Raw genomic sequence first — 23,437 nt, 5'->3', positions numbered from 1 at the left:
TCTCCATTGAAAAGTTACTCTCCTCTGCTCCCCTCTCCATCTGAAATTTTTGGCAGGAAGTCACTATGCACAGCCCACACTTAAAGGATGAGGAGTTATGCTTCTCTTCCTTAAGGGCTGAGTATTTAGATAAATTATTCGGAATTCTTCTGTATGAGACTTTTGTCTAGCCTCCCATTTATTTATTCAATTTATTTATAATCATATAAACTCATGAATATTTATACTGTGGATTATAATCCAAAATGACTTTATTTTGTTGCTCAGATTGTTCCAGCTTTGACCATTGAGAGCTCTTTCATTTGGCTCTTATATCCCTTTGACATGCCCATTCATTGATCGTATGTGTGTGTTTTGATAACTTTATTTCCTTCTGGCATTACAAGATGCTCCAGGCATATCTTGTACATTCCCTCCTCAGCTGTAGAATCAGCCATTTCTTTGGAGACATTTTTTGATTGCTGGGAGTGGGGTAGAGGCCAGAGATGTTGCTAAACATCCTGCAGTTGCACAGGACAGCCCCTCACAACGAATGCCCAAAATGCCAACAGTGCCAAGGTTGAGAAACTGTGCTCTAGACTCATGTGGAAGTTAAAGTTTGGCATCTTGGCAATTACTGTCTTTTTGTTAGCTGAAGCTTCTGAATGAAATGTAGGTGTGAGGGTACAATCCTTGGGCGCAATAAAATATTCCAACCAAGTGAAAACATGGGGCTGACCGATTCCAAGAGTTGTTTTCATTTACATGACTTTTCCTTGTCTTTCTGCTGCCTTGATGAAAGAGGAATGTTTGACAAAAAGAGAAGGAATTTTTAAAGTGGAGCACTCTTTCATTTGGCTCCTATATCCCTTTCACATACCCAATCATTGATTGTGTGTGTATGTTTTGATAACTTTATTTCATGCTAAATATGCATTTATCATCTGGTAAAATTTTTAAAAAGTTAATGTCCCTTTACCTTTACCTTCTACCAAATTCTCCTTGGTAAGAAGAAGTAAGACCCTTTTCTAATGCTACTCTCTAGGAGGAGGCTTCAGAATTCACTTTGTAGGAGTTATATAGCTGGAAAATACAACCCAGTACAATGGAAGAGGAGCAGATCTGTGGCTTGTTTGTGCCTTCTCTTGATTATAGTTTGAACTGGGTGACAATTATTGTTTTATGTTTGGATTGTCACAAGCTCATGTTACCTAATAATGCCAAATTTCTGATTGCAATTGATTTTCATGTTATAATGCTTTTGGCTAATAAAGCTTGCATATTCTCTCTTATGTGCACTCTTTTTGGAGTGTGATAGATACTTTATTCAGCTTCCTCCCTCCATGACTCCCACTGGGGAATACAGAACATACAAGTCCTTGCAAACAAGCAAAAAAAGAACAAACCTGTGAATGAAGACAATGGCAGTCAGGCCGCGGGAGTCAGAGCTTATGGAGTATGCCAATTCAGTCCCTGGGATACCCGAGCATGTCGTTTGCAGACCAAAACAGACGTAGAGAGAACAGACTATTCATCTGATGTAGCTTATCCTTCCTTCTCACTTCACCTTCAATTCACACAGTAATTCATTATTGAGAGGCAGCTCTGTGTAGGGAAAGGCACTGGAATTAGATACTTTTCTAGTCCTCACTCAGTCACTGCCTAGCTCTGTGACCCAGGCCAGATACTAACCTTTCTGAGCCCTTGGATATGCATTCCAAAAACTGGGCTCATTTTAGCTGCCTCACAGAACTGTGAGGATTACTAAAATGGCTAATAGACTGCACTTTCCTTAGTGCTGCTAGATTAGGCATAATACCTACACACATTATACAGATGTGGTAATTAATAGAGAAATACATTTATGAGAAAAAGTCAAGTTCAGGCAAGTTAGTTCACTGCTATGGCTCTTGCTTCTTTTTCATTTATAAGAGATAGGTTGGGACTAGATGATCTTTAAACTGCCAGAGGTACTAAAATTCTAGAATTCTATGATTTCACTAAATATGCACTGAAATAATGCACATTTGCCACTTATGACTGATATACAGAAACACACACATACATATATTATTTATTCTTACCATGGGGGTATCCATAGACTTCACCTATGCTTATAGCCTCCCCCAAACAATACATAATTTCCAGCCCAAATCCTTTTCTCACACTCCTTCCTCCCCCCACCCCCACCCCCAATGTTTATTTTTTAAAATGGTTCCTAGTCTTGGAGATGCAGGAAAATGCAGAACCAGAGGGGTACAGGGAGCAGAAGGGCTTGGTGAGAGGTTCAGTCCATCAGCCTACGTAATATAGACACGGGCAAGAGATGAGGCTGGGTTTCCAGAGAGTGAGGAGGGTGGTAGACAGTAGGCAAAAAAGAGCTCCAGGAAGTTTCAGGTGTGTGGAGAGAAGACTAAAGGGGATACAGTAAATACTGAAAGTTTTGAATTGGATCTCTTCAATTGTCTTATGAATTTAAGTGAGAAACAGACCTTTCATTTTGAACTTCTAACAAGTATGCCTAACTGCTGACTGTGCATTGCCACTTGGATGGCTACTAAGAATTTTATTTATAATCTGTTAAAAAAGTGAATTCCTAATCTTTTCCCCAAACCTGCTTTTATCATCATTTGTCCTGTCTCAGTTGGTGGCATTTCTATCCTTTTAGTTGCTCAGACCAAAGTCTAAGAGCCTATCTTGACTGGGATCTTTCTTCCCTACTCATAGCCACGTAGCCAGCAAATTCAGTCAGAAAACAAGCAGAATCTGATAATTTCTCAACACTTCCACTGTTACCACCCTTGAATGAGCCACTGTTATCTCTGGTCTGGAATATTAAAATAGCCTCCTAGCTGGTTTTTCTGCTTCTGCAGTGACCTCTTCTCAGCACAGCAGCCAGAGTGATCTGGTTAACATGCCAATCATTTCATTGCACACAACACTCCTGATCCCATGCAAAGTAAAATCCAAAGTTGCATTGATGTATAGGGTCCCATATATTCAGGCCTCATTATCACCTGCTCATTCCTTCAGAACAGGGATTGGTAAACTAAGGCCTGCAGACCAAAGATTGCCTATTTCTGTAAATAAAGTTTTTTTTTGGAGCACAGCCTTGCCCATTCACTTAAATATTGTCTGTGACTACTTTCCCAATGGCAGAGTAGTTGTGATGGAGACCCTAGGGCCTGCAAAGACATGAAACATTTTTTATCTGGTCCTTTGCAAAAAAAGTTTGCTGACTCCTGCTTTGGACTCCTGGTACTCCCAAGCCATTTCCTGATGTGCTTTTCTCCCTATCCCTGATAACCATCTCCCACATTATATATTTTATTTATTTGTTTATTGTCATTTTTCTTCCACTTTTCTCACTGTTGGATCACTAGTGCCTGCATAGTGGCTGGTTATTGAAAATGTTCAATAAATAGGTTGGCTGGATGAATGGAATCTGCTCTGATCTATTTTAGGTTCTTGAACTGTGACTTGATACCATAGACCCAACCACGTGGGTCATAGATTCAATAAGGTTTCATACACTCTTTTAGCTCCTGTGAGTGTTCCACAGAATCAGCACAGCATCACATTGAATGAAATTCCTGTTCACACAAAAACAAATAGAAATGTATTCCATCCCCTTGGAGAACACATGCAAAAAGAGGGAATGTATGCCCCAGGCACTGCAAAAATATTTTTAAATCATTCTCTGATGCTTTTCCCACTCTCATAAGTATGTTTTGTCATTTTCTTACTCCCCTGACTTTCTGACTTTCCCTGAAATTATTACATTTGGTTTTCCTGGTCTTATAATCTTCTGATGCTCTTCTTTTTGTCTAGACCATCTCAACTCTAATCCTTTAATTCCTTTTAGCAAACAGGACTGCAAAGAATGAGAAAGAGAGAAACCTCAAGCCCAGAAGTTGTGGACAAAAGTAAGTTCTCATCTCTTCCTGCCATTCCCCATAGAGATGAGATGTGGAGGCGCCTTTGGGACTTGGAGTTGCCCTGGATGGTGCTTCAGGGGCAATCACCAGACATTGTAAATCCTCCCAGGGCTCACTGGATGGAATGGGGGAGAGTGTGGGCCATGATGTGGACCAATGACCATGAGGTGCAGAGATACCCAGAGATGTACTTACCAAATGCAATGGATGTGTCATGATGATGGGAGTGAGTGGTGCTGGGGGTGGTGGGGGAGGGGTGCGGTGGGGGTGGTGGGGTCGAATGGGACCTCATACTTTTTAATGTAATATTTTTACAAAATCAATAAAAAAAAAAGCTAAAAAAAAAATGTAAGTTCTCATGAGGAATAGACATCAGTCTCTTTCATCAAACAGCTCCTTAGGTTTCTGGGGAACTTCTACAATTACTTCATTTCACCAAAACAGATATTCATGGGCTTGCATTTTGTGGATAAATGGGTGGAAGGATTGTGAGGTTTTGGTGACGTTTCTCTGAGATCCTCAACTATATTCTTATTTATTAATAACTCTTTGTGCACTATTAAGAATCAACATATTTATGTACTCTTTCCTGCATAAGAGTATGGTATACTCTTATACATACTCTTTCCTGCATAAGAGTATGGTATACTCTTATACATACATAAAGGAATATCTGCATATTCTTTGGAATTCTATATTCTGCCAAATATTTATCAGATTGTGTGAAGAATCTATTTCAGTAGAAAATAATGCAAATTTCCTCCATACTTTCTTTACCTTTTGGTTCTCTGTTTAGTAAGAAACCTGGCTCAAACTAGTTTATGTAAAAATGAAATTTTTTGGCTCACATAACCAAAATGTCTATGGGTTGACTTTATTTAGGCCTAGTCTGATTTAGAGGCTCAAAATGACTTAAATAAATACGAGTTTCTTCAGAACTCTAATAAGGAGACTAATCAAATTGTAAGTAGCAAATACTGTAGGTGCCCCACCTGTATCCCCATCATAGGTCTTATTTCAGTATACCAGGCCCTGACTTCCAAATCCTGGCATCTACATTCTCTGCCTGAAGTCATCCTTATGTGACTGAAACAGTCACTGTGATAGTGCTCAGAGCATTCCAGAAGTACCAGCAAATTAACTGTCCTTGGAGTACCCCTCTATCAATGACTGAAGGTTCTACACTGGCTTTCAGAGTTCCCCAGCAAGACTAAGCTGCAATTACTCTCAGCTGGAACTTGATAATACATCCTTTATTGGCTAGCTTCCCTTCTTTCTCTCTCATTTCTCTCCTCCCTACCAGTATTTCTTGGGGTCACTTCTCAAATAAACCATTTACACTCAAATTTGTATCAGGATAGCCAAACTAAGATTCTTCCTGGTAGAAAATGCTGCAGTCCTAACCCTGACTGGACAAGTTGGCAACACTTTCCTGTGATAACTGTGGCTAGATTTGGATCACATTCTCTACCCTTGAGCCAAGAGTCTAGCTTAAGCAAAAAACATGGGGATGGATAGTAGGGGTGGTGGTATTCCCAAATGATACCAAGGGAAATAGATTCTAGTAGCTGAAAAAACAAAATCAACAATGCCTGCTGTTACCCATATCTGCCTTATCTCCATTAGCAAGTATATTTACAAGCCAATCTTTCAGACTCCAGATGTTATGTATAATTGCCCACATCTACCTTCTTTAGTGCAGATGAGCTGGACCAGGGGTCAGCAAATGATCGCGCATATGTCAACTCCAGCTGCTGACTGTTTTTATAAGTAAAGTTTTATTGGAATCCAGTTATGCCCCTTTGTTTATATATTAGCTATGGCTGTTTTTACACAGCAGGGCTGGAGTTGAGTAGTTGCATAAGAGACAGTAGTGTCCAAAAGTTTAAAATATTTACTGACTCTTTATAGAAAATGATTGTCAATCCCTGAGCCAGACAGTAACCACTTTGATTTCCAGAAGTTATCTCCTAGGTTCCATGGCAACCCATGAAGAGTTGACATTCTCATTTCTTCACTCCCCTTTTCTGTTCCTTTATAGGTATCTTTGTCTGAGGAGTAGTAGTGCCATGAGCAAATAGGGACTAAGTTAGCAGATTCAATTATTCATACTTCTTTAAGCAAGAATTATGCATTAAATCATACAGTCCTTCAGTAGATCTTTTTAGGAACTCAATACCCATGATACTGCTAATGGAGTATACTTAATACAAAATTCAATGCCAGTGTTCCCAAACACAGGTGATGCAAGTATGATTACCTCAGTGAAAGTGCCCAATATTCAGCCTGAGAGAATGAATTACAACACAAATGTTGCTGGTTCTAAACTCATGGCCACAGTCTCAGGTATGCAAAACTTAATCATATTTCTATGAAACTCTGTGATGTTTTGACTAATGCATTTCCAGAGGAAAAAAGTTCATCTAGTCATTCTCAAGAGTTTTCCAAGTCCAAATCCAGAGGTTTTTACTTGTTATTTCTAGGTTAAAACCTGCTGCCATTTAGAAGATCCCACACAACCATCTTGAGATTCTCTCCTTTCCCCTAATTGCGTCCTGATCTTAAATGCCCTGGGGCTAATACAATTGCTGACACTGGGGAGCCAAGTCTGGATCTTGGTCTTGCTCTGTCTTGGTCTTTTGCAGGAGTTTTTTGATATGGGACTTAAGTTGCCTGAGTTTTGGGTATACTATCCTGTCTATGCTGGAATTTGACCCTTCATAGTTTGTTGTTCATTGGCTTCTCTGGGCTACATAACTCCAAGCCATCACAGAGAGGAATACTCTGTATTTTCTAGATGAGCCCAATGGAATAACAAGCGTCCTTATATTGGGAGGTAGGAAGGTCAGAACCAGGGAAGGAAATGTGATGATGGAAACAGAGTCAGATAGATTTGAAATGTAACACTCCTGGCTTAAAGATGAAGCAAGCAGTCAAGAGCCAAGGAATGCTAGACAACCTCTACAAGCTAGAGAAGTCAAGGAAACAAACTGCACCATAGAGCCTTTAGAAGGAATGAAACCCTGACAATGCCTTTATTCTAGACCAGTGAAATCCATTTTGGATTTCTGACCTCCATAACTGTAAGATAATACATTTCTGTTGTTTTAAGCCACTGAGTTTGCAGGAATTTGGTATAGCAACAAGAGGAAACTAACACAGCTGTTTTGGGGCGAGAGAGCCCTGGTTTGGATCTTGGCTCTGACACTGCCTGGATGCATATCCTTGGATGTGCACCATTCTGCCAAGCCTCAGATTCCTTCTTATTCCTAGTAAAAGTACCACATCATAGGGATGTTGATGATCACAATGCTTGGTACCTGCAGTTAATAAATATGCCTTAGTAAGGTGAACCCTTGACCGAAGCCTTGAGGGCACATTGAAGTGTAGAGGCAATGTATCTCATCACAAGCAGGTGGAGCATGTATGGGGAACAGTGAGAAGTTCGTTGTGGCTGCAGTAAAACTTGCAGGATGAGAGGCCAGATAGGAAGCTGATGAGGTGGGAAAGGAACAGATTGTGAATACCTTTTATGGTATGTTAAGGATTTTCAACTTTATTTGGTTGACTAGGAAACTACTAGCAATCTTTAAGAAAATGAGTGAGGGCCACTAGAACTTGTACCTTTAGAGAGATGGCTCTTTTCTCAGTAAAGAGTACATGGATGGAGGAAATTTATGGATAGAAATAAGGATGTAAAATACCCTGCAGTTTTCCAAAATGATCACCACATCATCATCACCATCACCATCACTACCATCATCATCAAAAGAGCAAGCATTTCCTGTATGCTTACTTTATGCCAGGTACTGTGTTAATTGCTTTAAAAAGGCTATTTAATTTAATGATCCCAGCAACCCTGTAATGTGGTATATTATTACTCTCAGTAAACAGAAGGGAACCTACATACTTAGAAAGGTTAAGTAAATTGCAAAACGTCATCCAAGTAGCAACGAGTGGAGAGAGGTTTCAAGTCCATGCTGTTCTTATGCTAAGGTTTATTGTTTTTCCTCCTGTGTAATTTTTCAGTCCTCTTTGTGGAGCAATCTCATAAGTGAAGCTATCTTCTGATGAAGTCCTTGGGTACGTTAAAAACAGATTGGGGGGAAGTGGCTGTGGCTCAATCAGTTGGGCTTCGCGTCCTTGGGCCTCCTTGTGAAGGCAGGCTTGCCCACATGCTGCGGAGAGCCACTGGCCCCAGGCACGCGGAGTGCTGCCCACCAGCAAACGCAGCGAAGAGCTGACTCAGCAAGGTGATGCAACAAAAAGGGAGAGAAGTAAAAAACACACACACACACACACACAGAAGAGCACACAGCGAATGGGCACAGAAAGCAAACAACAAACAAGCCACAAGGGGGGGGGGGATAAAAAAACAAAACAAAACAAAACTAATTAGGGTTCCACAATGGACCCTCATACCAGGAATGCAATTTCATTCTTTCTTGAACTAAGAGCAAAGTTCCCATGTAGTAGTGTCTCTATGGCTCTTCCTTCAGTCTAGCAGTCATATATTCTAGAGACTATTTAACTACAGAACATCTTTATTACTGTGGATTTATGCCTTCCTCTGCATTCAGCAGATGAAATAGCCATTGATGAACCAACAAAGCACTGCTGATGGTGGCATTCTAGAAATATAGCCAATTAAAGTCATTGGGTAGAAATGACTCCTATCATAACTGTTGCTGGTATCAGAGACTGTTTATGTTGGTATAGGATATAAATATGATCAGTTTTTGCTTTCTAAAAGCACACTGGAGATAAATCTACCTTGCAGAGTACAGAAGATATTGTGATAGCAACTTTGGGATTTTTCCTTATGTGGAGTGAGTGAGAGAGGAGATTGAGGAGAGACTCTTAGGTTATAGGAATTATCATACAAGATGTTCTTTATTAGACCTTATTAAGGAGAACTAGCCTCCTTTAGTCACATGCTCTTAAGCATGAAATTATCCATACTCCAGGTAACTGAGGCAAGAAAACACAGTCTGGAATCTGAGGTTATAAACTTAAGCCAAAAGAAATTGAGAGTGACTTCAAAGTCAAGGGAGGGCACTTGTGGTTCCTAAAACTAAAATAGGTAGGATACACTGAGAAAAAGTAAAAGAGGTACAGATATAAAAGGAAGAAAAAGGTAAGTATGGACCCTAAGCGCTAGGGAGTTTTTAGCTCATCTAGTCTAGGGTTAGCTAATAGATGGCATTTGATCCATTCTATTCAATGGCATCCCTGCAGGGAGGGACCTGGGAGATGAATATCCAGAGCTCACTTTTCTCCCTCCTTCAAATCTCCTGCCTGTGCTTTCATTTGGCTGGATCCAATTGACAACCAGGGTACAAGGAAACCTGCTGTTGTCATAAATTACAGGTCAGCACAACAGAGGGACAGAGACAGGATGGAGAACAGAAACAGGGGGACAAAAGTGAGATACTTACAGCAATGGGGTGGGAAATTAAACTCTAGGCCAACAATTCAAAAGGGCACCTGAGTCCCTAACTAATGTGAAAGGACTGGGTGAAGTCATCTGATGCCCCGAGCATCCTAGATATATAAATTGGACATTCCAGGCCAGGAATGTAACTTCTTGTTAGTGTCTCCCCACCATATCTGTAAAGAATCAGGTAGCAGTCTGGAGCTTCTCTTTTATTAAGTCAATGTTTCATGTCAATAATACTTGGTGACCAGGATTTTACTATTATGCCTGAACTTGACCCAAAACTGACCCAGCTGATGGAATACAATGCTGGATAAGTTGCAGAGCTTGCTTGCCTTCAAGAGTTGATTGCCCATGAGCTGTAGACATTTAATCTCTACTTCCACCTTCCCTTGAATCTACCTTTTTAGAGTTTCTCTCAACATATTTTCTACTACACTCTCATCTCCTTTAGCCTATCCTGCATCACTGTGTTTGCCCATGAGGTACACTTCTCAAACTTATGAGAAGATATGCAATGTTACCACATTATTCATCAGTCTGTACACTTATGAAATATACTATTTCTGTATGTATACATACTGCATTTTAATAAAAAAAATTTTTAAACTAGCTTGAAAAAAGTGGTGCTTCTACTTAAAATTAGGCATGCATCATGTTCAAACATTTACTTGTGGGTATTTTAGGAAAATATGTTCCTCTTAGCATCAAGAAATAGAGGACATAGATATTTTTATCTTCCCAATTCTGCCTGTTTGGGGGGGAATCCATCTTCCCACTTTCCATATAATTTTTGTGTGTGGCTGTCCCTGCTCTGTGGGTCCAAGGATAAGGATGTAATCCAGCTCTGGCCCATGTATGTCATCTCTCTAACTGGAGTGATGCTGCAGGGATGGATACACAACCCAAATAGACCAATCAGAGTCCTCCTTGCAACTTTGGAGAAGATGCATTCTCTTGTGCTTGGAACACAAACTGTAAGAAAGGTTGATATACACATGGGACTGCTGGTTGTCATCTTTCAATTACTTGGCAGGAGAATGAGAATAAGGACAGTGCATATTGGAAGCAAAATTGAGAGATGGAAAAAGAGAGGCAACTGGGTATGACCTGAACATGGAGAACCAGCTCTGCCCAACACATAAATGTTTTCTATACCCATGTCCACTCCTGGATTTCACAGCCAGATGAGCCAATACATTCTTTCCTGAGTTAGGCAGAGTCACTTTTCAGTCATTTGCGACCCAAAGAATCTAATTATTGATATTAGTAGAGCTACCATATTTTAAAGTTTTTTTTTTTCTCCTAAAGTTCAAAACGTATCTTGGGATTTTCCCTTTCCTTGAAGCCTGGAATTAAATAATTGCCCCTATAGCTTCAAACCTGCTAAATATGGATCCTTAGGGTCTAGTCAGAGCCTACCATGACATCCTTAGGCTCTGCCTTCACTCATCTTGTGCCTCTGTCCAAAAGCCCTGCTCTCCGCCAATTTCCTTGTTCTTTGGCCTAGACTCACGTTCTACTTTTCTATTAAAAAAAGAAAAAAAATACACATATATGATGAGACTCTTTTGGGCAGTTAGTTGCAAAGTGAAACATTATTTCCTTCTCTCAGCTTGACTGGTTTTACAGCTGTGCCTTGGACTAAACTTCTAAGATGGTACATCATGAGAACATGACCTTGATCTTGAAATAACTAATAAACCTTTGCCTTGATGGCATTTACCTTTATAAGATGTGATCTCAGACTTTAAGGTTTATTTTCCTGGCTGACCTTGGCCATTCCCTGAATCTGAAGATTCTACTTGTAACACATTTTCATCCTTTTTGTGATCAGGGGAGGTAGGAGAAGTTGTCTGTTGATCAGTGTGCCAGTCACAAAAGTGGTTTTTCCAACTCTGGCTTTTTTTTTTTTTTAATAGCATCTATTTATTACCACCCTCACTGTCAGTGCCCTTTTCTGGGCCACCAATATATTTTGTCTGGATTAGAGTCACAGCCTTCTAGCCAGCCTACTGCTTGGACCCTCTCACCTCCTCTCTACAGTCTATTTTCAACAAAGCAGCCAGAGTACTTTTGTTCAGAGGACATCAGATCATGTTACTCTCCTGCTCAATGTTCTCCCATGGCTCCTGTCCCACTTAGAGTAAAAGCCAAAACATTTATTATAATCCACAGGTCCCACATGTTACAGGTCTCCATTACCTTTCCAATCTTGCCTCCCATGACTTTTTTTTTAACAAATCAATTTATTGATAGATATTAATAAAGCATAAAGCCATCCAAAGTATACAATCAATGGTATTCAATGGAATCACATATCTGTGCATTCATCACTTCAATCATTCTTTCAGTACTTTCATTATTCCAATAATAATAATAAAGGAAAAACAAACTCATCACCTCTCAATCCCTTTATGCTTCCCCTACTGTACATGGCTACTATTCTGTTTCCTTCTCTCCAGTATATTTGTACTTATATTTTGTAAAAAGAATCATATATATGCAATATCACCCATATTTGTGCTTTACATGAGGTTTTACTATCTTATACAGTCCCATGTTATAGCTTTCTTTCTAGTAATACAAATAACCTTAGACTTTCCCTTTCAACCACTGTCATACACATACCCATAGTTACAAACACTATGATGTGCTTTAAACATTTCTATTCATTTTCATAGATTTATAAACAATCTTTTTACCAATTCTGCACAATTCTCCATTCTCTACCCCTTCTATTTTCTGGTGACCTATATTCTAATTATTACCTCCATAAGTTTGAACAATATGTTTAGTTCATAATATGCAATCATACAGTATTGTCCTTTTGTGTCTGGCTTGCTTCACTCAACATAATGTCCTCCAGGTTCATTCATTTTATCATATGCTTCAGGACTTCATTTCTTCTTACTGATGCATAATATTCCATCATGTGTATACAGTACAATTTGATTATCCATTCACCAATCGATGAACACATGGGTGGTGTTCCCAACTTTTGGCAATTGTGAATAATGCCATTGTGATCTTTGGTGTGCAGATGTCTGTTCATGTCTCTGCTCTCAGTTCTTCTGGGTATATACCTGGGTTATTGCCGGGTAACATGAAAAATCTATATTTACATTCCTTAGGAATCACCAAACAGTTCTTCACAGTGGCTGTACGATTCTACATTCCTACCAACAATGAATAAGTGTTCCTATCTCTTCACATCCTTTCCAACATTTACAGTTTTCTGACTTTTGAATAGCAATCAGTCTAATAGGTGTGAAATGATATCACATTGTAATTTTGCTTTGCATTTTCCTAATCACTAGTGATGAACATTTTTCATGTATTTCTTCACACCGTTTATATTTCTTTGTTGGAAATTGTCTTTTCAAGTCTTTTGCCCATATTTTAATTGGGTAATTTGTCTTTTTATTGTTGAGTTTTATGAGTTCTTTGTATATCATGGATATTAAACCCGTATCAGATATGTGATTTCCAAATATTTTCTCCCATTGAGTTGGATGCCTTTTTACACTTTTGACAAAGTCCTTTGAGATGCAAAAGTGTTGAATTTTGAGGCGGTGCCATTTATCTATTTTTCCCTTTGTTGCTCATGCATTGGGTGGAGTGTTTAAGAAACTATCGCCTACCACAAGATTTTTAAGATATTTTCCTACATTTTCTTCTAGGAGTTTTATGGTTGTCACTTTTATATTTAGGTCCTTGATCCACTTTGAATTAATTTTTGAATAAGGTGTGAGAGAGGGGTCTTCTTTCTTTCTTTTGGATGTGGATATCTAATTTTCCCAGCACCATTTGTTGAATAGACTATTCTCGCCCAACTGGGAGGGCTTGACCACTTAGTCAAAAATCACAACTGTAGATGTAAAGATCTATTTCTGAGTTTTCAATTCAGTTACATTGGTCAATGTGTCTGTCTCTATGCCAGTCTCAAGCTATTTTCACATGTATCTAACTAATATGCTTTAAAGTCAGGAAGTGAGAGTTCTCCAAACTCATTCTTCTTTTTAAAGTTCTTCTTGGCTATTTGGAGCCCCTTACCCTTCCAAATAAATTTGATAATTGGGTTTTCCACTTCTGCAAAGAAAGGCTGTAAGGATTTTTATTGGGATCACATTGAATTTGTAAACCAGTATGGGCAGAATTGACAACAATATTCAGTCTTCCAATCCATGAACACAGAATGTCCTTCCATTTATTTAAGTCTTCTTCAGTTTCTTTTAGCAATCTTTTGTAGTTTTCTGAATATAGGTTCTTTATGTCCTTGGTTAAGTTGATTCCTAAATATTTGATTGTTTTAGTTGCTATTATAAATGGAATTTTAAAAATTTCCTCCTCAGACTGCACATCAATATTGTATAGAAATGTTATTGATTTTTGCATATTAATCTTGTATCCTGCCACTTTGCTTAACTTGTCTATTAGTTCTAGTAGATTTTTTTGTGTATTTTTCAAGAGATTCTAGATATAGGATCATGTTATCAGTGAACAGTGAAAGTTTTACTTCTTCCTTTCCTATTTGGGTACTTTTTATTTCTTTATCATAATTGCTCTAGCTAGAACTTCTAGCCAATATTGAAAAACAGTGGGCATACTTGTCTTGTTCTTGATCTCAGTGGGAAAGCTTTCTGCTTTCACCATTAAGTCCAGTGCTAGCTGTAGGTTTTTCATATATGTGCTTACCATATTGAGAAAGCTTCTTTCTGTTCCTAGATTTGGAGTGTTTTTGTCAAGGAAGGGTGCTGTACTTTGTCAAATGCCTTTTCTGCATCAATGAAGAGGATCATGTGGTTTTTCTTCTTCAATTTATTAATGTGATTTATCACACTAATAATTGATTTTCTTGTGTTGAATGATCCTTGCATACCTGGGATAAAACTCATTTGATCGTGGTATAAATTTTTAATGTGCTTTTGGATTCTATTTGTAAATATTTTGTTGAGGATTTTTGCATCTATATTCATTAGAGGTATTGAGCTGTAATTTTCTTTTTTTTTTTTTTTTGTAGTATATTTACCTAGTTTTGGTATTAGGGCAGGTGCTCTTAACCTTTTTTGTTTCACTGACTCCTTTGCCAGTCAGGTGAAAACCACAGACCCCTTACTAAGTCCACACTACACGGGGTATTATTTAATAAATATATCACACCTGCACCAACACATTCTCATAAAAATAATGTTTTTTGAATTTCAATTCAAGCTCACAGATCCCTGGTTAAGAAACTTTGTATTATGGTGATATTGGCTTCATAGAATGAGTTGGTAGCATTCTTTCCTTTTCAATTTTTTGGAAGAGCTTGAGAAAGGTTGGTGTTAGATCGACTTTGAATGATGGTAAAACTCACCTGTGAAACCATTTGTCCTGGATTTTTCCTCTTGGGGAGATTTTTGATGACTGTTTCAATCTCTTCAGTTGTGATTGGTTTGCTGACGTCCTCTATTTCTTCTAGGATCAGCCTAGGTGGTTCATGTGTTTCTAGGAATTTGTCCATTTCCTCTATATTATCTAATTTTTTGGCATACAGTTGTTCATAGTATCCTCTTATGATTGCTCTTATTTCTGTGGGGTCAGTGGTAATGTCTCATCTCTCATTTCTTTTTTATTTATTTGTGTCTTCTCTCTTTTTTCTTTGTCAGTCTTGCTAAGGGTTTGCCTATTTTGTTGATCTTCTAAAAGAACAAATTTTTGGTTTTGCTGATTCTCTCTATTGTTTTTTTGTTCTTGATTTCATTTATTTCTGCTCTGATCTTTACTATTTCTTTCCTTTGGCTTGGTTTGGGATGAGTTTGCTGTTCTTTTTCTAGTTCTTTCAGATGTGCAGTTAGGTTTTCAATTTTAGTTCTTTCTTGTTTTTTAATGTAAGCACTGAGGGCTATAAATTTCCCTCTCAGCACTTCCTTTGCAGTATTCCATAGGTTTTGATATATTGTGTTCTCATTTTCATTCATCTCAAGATATTTGCTGAATTCTCTTGCAATTTCTTCTTTGACCCACTGATTATTTAAGGATGTGTTGCTTAATCTTCATATATTTACGAATTTTCTCTTTTTCCACCCATTATTGATTTCCTGCTTTATTCTATTATGACCAGAGAAATTGTTTTGTATAATTTCAGTCTTTTACAATTTATTGAGACTTGTGTTATGACCCAACATATGGTCTATCTTGAGAAGGATCCATGAGCACTTGAAAAGAATGTATATCCTGCTGTTTTGGGATACAGTGCTCTATAGATATCTGTTAGGACTAGGTCATTTATCATATTATTCAACTTCTCTGTTTATTTATCCTCTGTCCAGATGTTCCATCCAATACAGAAGGTGGTGTATTGAAGTTTCCAGCTATTATTGTAGAGACATCTATTTCTCCCTTCAGGTTTCCCAGTGTGTGCCTCATGTATCTTGGGGTATGCTGGTTAGGTGTATAAAAATTTTGCGTTGTTATTTCTTCTTGTTGAATTTACCCTTTTATTAATATATAATGACCTTCTTCATCCCTTTAACAGTTTTGCATTTGAAATCTATTTTGTCCAATATTAGTATCGTTACTCCAGCCCTGTTTTGGTTACTATTTTCATGGAATACCTCTTTCCAAACTTTCACTTTTAACCTGGTTGGGTTCTTATGTCTGAGGTGGGTCCCTTGTAGGCAACATATAGATGGCTCTCTCTCTCTTTTTTAAAAATCCATTCTATCAATCTATGTCTTTTGATTGGGGAGTTCAATCCATTAACATTTAATGTTATTACTGCAAAGGCATTACTTCATCCATTTTGCCTTTGGCTCTCTGTTTTCATTCTACTGTCTGTCTTTTTAGCATTTAGTTTACCCTTCCTAATAACTTCATTTCTAAACTCTTCTCCAAATCTCTCAGGCTACAGCACTTCCTTTAGTATCTCTTATAATTCTGGTCTTTGGGTAACATATTCTATGAGTTTTTGTTTCTCTGTGAAGACTTTAAACTCACCCTCATTTTTGAAGGAGAGTTTTGCTGGATACAGAATTCTTGACTAGTAATTTTTCTCTTTCATTACCTTTAATATATCATACCACCTTCTTCTCACCTCCATGGTTTCCGATGAGAGGTTGGCACTTAATCTTATCAAGTTGCCTTTGTATGTGATGCTTTGCTTTTCTCTAGCTGCTTTCAGAGTCCTCTCTCTATCTCTGATATTTGTCATTCTGAATAGTAGGTGTCTTGTGGTAGGTCTGTTTGGATTTATTCTGTTTGGGGTGTGTTGTCCTTCTTGGATATTGATATTTATGTCTTTCATAAGGGTTGGGAATTTTTCAGTTATTATTTCCTCAAATATTCTTTCTGCCCCCTTTTGAATCTCTTCTTCTAGGACACGAATAAAAACGAATGTTTATGCATTTTACATTATCATGCAGTTCCCTGAGACTATTCCAGTTTTTTCCATTCTCTTCTCTTTCTGTTCTCCTGTATTTTCCAGTTCAGATGTTCTGTTTCAAAATCACTAATTCTGTCTTCAAGCAATTCAAATCTGCTCTATGTGCCTGTAATGTATTTTTAATCTCATCCATTGTGTGTCTCATTCCCATAAGAGTGTTACTTTTCTTTGCAGGCTTTCAAACTGATCTGTATGCTCACCCATTGTCTTCTTAATATTCTTTATTTCTGTAGTCATATTTCCTTTAAATTCTTTGAAGTGATTTAGGAGAGTTGTGTGATTATCACTGATTAATTGTCTTAAGTCCTGTATCTCTTTTTTTTTTTTTTAATTTTTTTATTTTTTATTGACTTTGTAATAATATTACATTAAAAATATATATGTGAGGTCCCATTCAACCCCACTCCCCCACCCCCCCTCTCCCCCACCCCCAACAACACTCGTTCCCATCATCATGACACATCCATTGGATTTGGTAAGTACATCTTTGGGCACCTCAGCACCTCATATACATTGGTTCACATCATGGCCCATACTCTCCTCTATTCCATCCAGTGGGCCCTGTGAGGATTTACAATGTCCGGTGATTACCTCTGAAGCACCATCCAGGGCAGCTCCATGTCCCGAAGACGCCTCCACCTCTCATCTCTTCCTGCCTTTCCCCATACCCTTTGTCCATTATGTCCACTTTTCCCAATCCAATGCCACCTCTTCTATGTGGACATTGGATTGGTTGTGTCCATTGCACCTCTATGTCAAGAGGAGGCTCAGATTCCACCTGGATGCTGGATGCAATCCTCCCATTTTCAGTTGTAATCACTCTAGGCTCCATGGTGTGGTGGTTGTCCTTCTTCAACTCCATCTTAGCTGAGTGTGGTAAGTCCAATAAATCAGATTGTAGGTGCTGGAGTCTGTTGAGGCTCAGGATCTGGCTATCACATTGTCAGTCCAGAGATTCAAATCCCCTAAATATATCTTAAACCCCAACATTAACTGCACCTCCAGCACATTAGCATGAAAGTCTTATGAAGGGAGATCCCATCTGAGTCCAGATTCATCACACATAAACACCATTTCCAAAGAGGGGCCATCTGCCCTGGTAGTTAACCCCATCGGCCATGACCATCACTCCCATGGGTCTCTTTAGCCCTCAAAGGAACCAATATCTGGGGGTTGTATCTGCTTAATCTGTCTCTCTGACTCTGCTCAGTTGTGCATGAGGGCAAACCTTCTGCCAGCCTCCAGACTCTTTTTTAGAAACTCGTAGCCATATAAACTCATTTCTCCTTTCCATTTCCCCCTTACTTTAGGTCAAACAGCATTTTAAAGTCATGGTATTTTATGTAGACATGGATATTCTGCTGATCCGCATTGAACCTTCCGTATAAGGTCATTTTCCAGTTGCATCATCAGTTGGTAGTTGATAGTGGTCCCTCGTTGCCAGGGAGGCTCATCCCCGGGTGTCATGTCCCACGCTGGGGGGAAGGCATTGCATTTACATGCTGAGTTTGGCTTCGAGACTGGCCACATTTCAGTAACATGAAGGCTGACAGAAGGAAATTCCCAGGCACAAAGTTGCTCTAGGCCTTGTTCTTATTTTGGGTTTATCAGCTCACAAGCATAGTCATTAGCATCAGGGGCTCACTGTTGAACCCTCACTCCCTCCCGGTTCCCACCACTGTACCTGGGAGACTGTCGCTGCTCCCCTAGGGACCACAACAGAGCACCACTGGCCAGGAACCCAGTACCCCCCCTACTGTGGTTTTTAATTGTTGCCACTATGAGTATATCCAAACATTACCATGCACCCTGGACATATGTTCTGTACAGCTCCCTGTCAGTCATATATCACCTGTCATTGGTATCCCATACCAGTATCCCTCCATTGCCATTGTTGAAACACTCTGTGATCCAGAACTCCCCGAAATTTGAAGCCCAATATAATGTCATGGTCCCTTACTAGGGAATGGCATATAGCGATGAGTTTAAAGGATAGATAAAGAACTTGGATAAAGTTAGATAAAGAACTTAGATAAAGAATGTTGACTTGAAAAAATTCCACATCCTATTTTTTTCCTCCCCCCCCCCCCCTAATTATTCAGCTTTTCTTCACAGGAGTCCTAGACCACAGCAATGTATATATATAATACTGTATCTCTTTTGGATACTTGGTTAGTCCTTTGGCTGGGCCATCTCTTCCTGTTTCATAGTATGACTTGTAGTTTTTTGCTGATGTCTAGGCACCTGAATTGGTGAATTTACTCTGATGGCCAATTTCTCTCTCTTGTCTATAGTTTTTTTGTTTTTGTTTTTTTTCCTTTTTGTCTTTAAAATTGCCTGGTATGCTATCAAAATTGGGCTAGGAACTCACTAACGGGGCACAGGGTTTCTCCCAGGGGTAAGGATACAGAGAGGACTGAGAAGAGTTTTGTTCACGCCATTTCCAGTCCAGCCAGCTGATGGTGCTCTTCAGTGCATCTTTTCATGGAGGTGTTTCAGTCTCAGCTTTCCTGTGTTCCTGTGTTGAATTTCCAGTGTGGAAATTCAAAGCAGACTCTGTTGGCCAAATTCACTGAAGAAAAGCCACCTGACTCTCCCTCCTTTTTAACTTGAAACAGTTGACAGGGAGAGCAATGTCTGTTCCCCTATCAGTTGGCTGCAGTGAGCCAGGGGTTTTCTACCAGCTTAATATCATGGGGGTGGGGTTGGGGATCCCTTCCTACCTGATGTGAGGGCTTGGGAACTCACGTTTGTTGTTTCAGCTTCTTCATTTCTCTGTCCCTCACCCTCCTGGGAGTTTCGTAGCACTCTCCCGGTCTGCTGACCCTCAAAGCAGGTCCCTCATACAGTTTTTGGCTCTTTTTCCATTGTTATTGTGAAAGCATTCAGTTCTATTAGTCTGATGTTATCTTCCCACAATCCTCCCGAATGACTTTTTTCATCATTCACTCTGCATCTGAATATTGATTTTCTTGCCCTTCTTGATCTTTCTCAAACTCACCAGACACACAACCACCTCAAGGCCTTTGCACTTGCTGTTCTTTCTGTTCAGAATGCCCTCCCTTCCAGTATTCTCATGATTGGAATCCTCACTTCCAAAGGGTCTTTTCTCAAGGGTCACCTTCTAATGGAGGTTATCTTCAACCCCCTGATCTAAAATTTCAACCCCCACCATTTGATCTTTCATACCACCCCTCCTTGTTTAATTAACTTTTTTTAAAGATTTAATTTTTATTTATTTCTCTCCCCTTTCCCCACCCTCCAGTTGTCTGCTCTCTGTGTCCATTTGCTGTGTATACTTCTGTGTCCTCTCGTATTCTTGTCAGCGGCATCCAGAATCTGTATCTCTTTTTGTTGCATCATCTTGCTGCATCAGCTCTCCATATGTGTGGAGCCATTCCTGGGCAGGCTGCACTTCTTTTGCTTGGGCGACTCTCCTAACAGGGGGCATTCCTTGCACATAGGCTCCCCTATGCAGGGGACACCCCTGCATGGCATGGCACTCCTTGCGCTCATCAGCACTGTGTGTGGGCCAGCTTGTCACATGGGTCAGGAGGCCCTGGGTTTGAACCTTGGACTTCCCATGTGGTAGTGGTAGGTGGTAGGTGGACACCCTATCCCTTGGGCCAAATATGCTTCCCTTGCTTAATAAACATTTACTTATTGTTTTTATTATTCATTTTTCCTGCTCTAATATATGTTCACTGAGGGCAGGAATTTTGGTCTGTTTTTTTAAATTTTTTACTACTGAAACCTCAGAGCTGATACACAGGTGTCAATAAACATGTGTTGAGTGAATAAATGAATGGATAGGTGTTTAGAATGAAGACAGTAATATATTATCAAGAACCGAACTCAGGATATCTGTGGAAAAAATTTAGCAATGTTTGTGTTCCAAATTGGGGAGCATGTAATGGCTGTAGGGAGGCATGGAATTTGAAGTTCACATGAAATACTACTTAGGAGGTAAAAGAAGAAGTGGTTGAGATAAATATATTGACATGGATAAATTTTCAAGATACTCTTTTAAGTAAAAGAACCAAGTTACAAATCAATGTACACATATGACATTATTTATGTAAACAAATTTAAAAAAACCTGTATATTTCTTTAAGTATGTTTGTATATGTATATACACTGACTCATACCCAGAAAAAACTTCTGAAAGTTTATGCCAGTGGTTAGAAAACTTATTTTGTAAAGAGCCAGACTATAACCATTTTAGGCCTTGCAAGATACATACCGTATCTGTGGCATATTCTTCTTCCTCCTGTCTTAACCTTTACTGGGTTGTATTGTGTCTCCCTAAAAGATATGTTGGAGTCCTAATTCCCAGTATCTGTGAATGTGATCTTATTTGGAAATAGAGTTTTTGTAGATTTAATTAGTTACGATCATACTGTATTAGGGTGGGCCCTAAATCCAAAGACAGCTGTCCTTATAAGGAGAGGAGAGGGGACACAGAGACAAAGACACACGGGAAGATGACCATGTTAAGATGGAAGCAGAAAGTGGAGTGAGAAAGCTACAAAGCCAGGAATGTCAAGAATTGCATGCAACACCAGAAGCTAGGGAAAGGCAAGGAAGGGTTCCTCCCCTGAGCTTTCAAAGGGGGCATTGCCCTGCTGACACCTTGCTTTCGAACATCCAGCCTCCAGAATTGAGAGAATAAATTCCTGTTACTTTAAGACACTCTGTTTGTGGTATTTTGTTCTGCCAGCACTGAGAAATTAATATACAACTCTTTAGATATGTAAAACATTCTTAGTTCTCAAGAAATACAAAACAAAATCCATCCTGAGGGCCATTGTTTGCTGGCCCTCTGTCTGTGCAGTGGTGACTTATGGTGAAGATGGTCATGTTGGGAGCAACGAGGGGAACTTTTACTTTTTACTTTGTGCTCTATATTCCATTAATTATTTTTTCAGAAAATGTATTCCTGAAATGCATGGGTTAAAAAAAATAAGTGGGAAAAAAAAAAGAATGGGAAGAAGCCTGGTACATAGTAGGTTAGTACTTAATTGTGGAATGCATGAATGAATATTAAATTAATGCATAACTAAATGTATGACTGAATGAAGGACTGAATTTGTGATTCATGTCCAGTCCTGCTGCATTTTGTGTGGAAGCCAGGGAATGGTTTTCAAAATTCTAGGTCTAATAAAACTTACAGGAAGGTCCTAGAAAAATCACTGTCCAAGGTGCTGACTTTGTTTTTCATACTTACCAATTCTGATAATGTTAGCACTGAAAAATCTATTAAAAACTTAGTTGTTTGGAAAGAAAACCATTTTACATAATGCACTGATCTAGTTTACATTGGGGTTGGCACAATACACCAAAGGAAAACTTGAAAGACGATTTAGTTGCTTCTATATTTTATCCCAGGCTTAAGTGGGCATTGGGCTACAAATATTTATTCCTACTAAACCAACTCATCTATGTGCTATCTATACTGCAGACCCAATATGACAAGTGAATTTTTAGAATAATCATGTTAAAACTCTTTGGATTTTGCCAAAACCTATTGTTTAATGGCTTTGTTGCAAAGAAGCAAAACAAAACACATGCACATCTATGTTCTTGTGGAGAAACGAGTGTATTAGTCAGTCAAAGGAGTACTGATGCAAAATACCAGAAATTGGTTGGTTTTTATAAAGGGTATTTATTTGGGGTAGGAGCTTACAGATACTGGGCCATAAAGCATAAGTTACTTCCCTCACCAAAGTCTATTTTCACGTGTTGGAGGAAGAGAGCTGCTGACGTCTGCGAGAGTTCAAGCTTCCTGGGTTCTTCTGGGTTCAGGTCCTCTGTCTTCTCCACAATGTCAGCTGAAGACCATCAGGCGAACAGCTCTGTCTCTCTCCCCAGAGTTCCAGCTTGAGACTTCAGATAAAACTCCAACATCAAAACTCCAACATTAAGAACCCCCAACTCTGTCCTTTGCCATGCATTTTATCTGTAAGTCCCAACCCACCAAAGGGTGGGGGACTCAATGCCCTACTGGCACAAGAGGTTTACATAATTACTTAATCAATTAAACCAATGAATTCAAAATAATCTAATATGCCCAGAGGAAAAGATCAGTTTACAAACATAATCCAATATTTCCTTTTGGAATTCATCAATAATATCAAACTGCTACAATGAGACTATTTTCTTCACTTTGTTTTAAAATACTATTTATACAACAAAAATGTAAATTTCAAATTGTCCTGTGGATTCATGTCTAAATTGCTAATGATTGTTTACAACATCCACCTTCCATGCTTTTGTATCTATCCCATGTAGTTTCACAAAAATGTCATATTTATCATCATCAATGTAAATCTCACTATAAACATACATTTAGGCACCCATCTGCTCATTCTGTTCTGATGCTGTGCCAAAGGATTTTGGGAAAAAGAAAATAAACAATATAACTCTGGAAAGTCCTTTAAAGTCATTATCCAGATTTATTTACCTACAAGATTTTAATCTTTTAATTTCTAGATTTTTTTCAATGTTTATAGAGTTTTCACATTCTATTCAGCTGACTTCCTAATTTGATTTTCAAAAAACGTGTTTGACTAAAGTCCATCATTTACTGACTTAGGCTAGAATTACCATTGTCACATGGAAGTTTCCTGTGCTTTTAATAGAGGCCACCACATTTCA

Source organism: Dasypus novemcinctus, chromosome 26, assembly GCF_030445035.2.
Source record: "Dasypus novemcinctus isolate mDasNov1 chromosome 26, mDasNov1.1.hap2, whole genome shotgun sequence".
NCBI lineage: Eukaryota > Metazoa > Chordata > Mammalia > Cingulata > Dasypodidae > Dasypus > Dasypus novemcinctus.
This window is presented reverse-complemented; position numbering follows the sequence as displayed.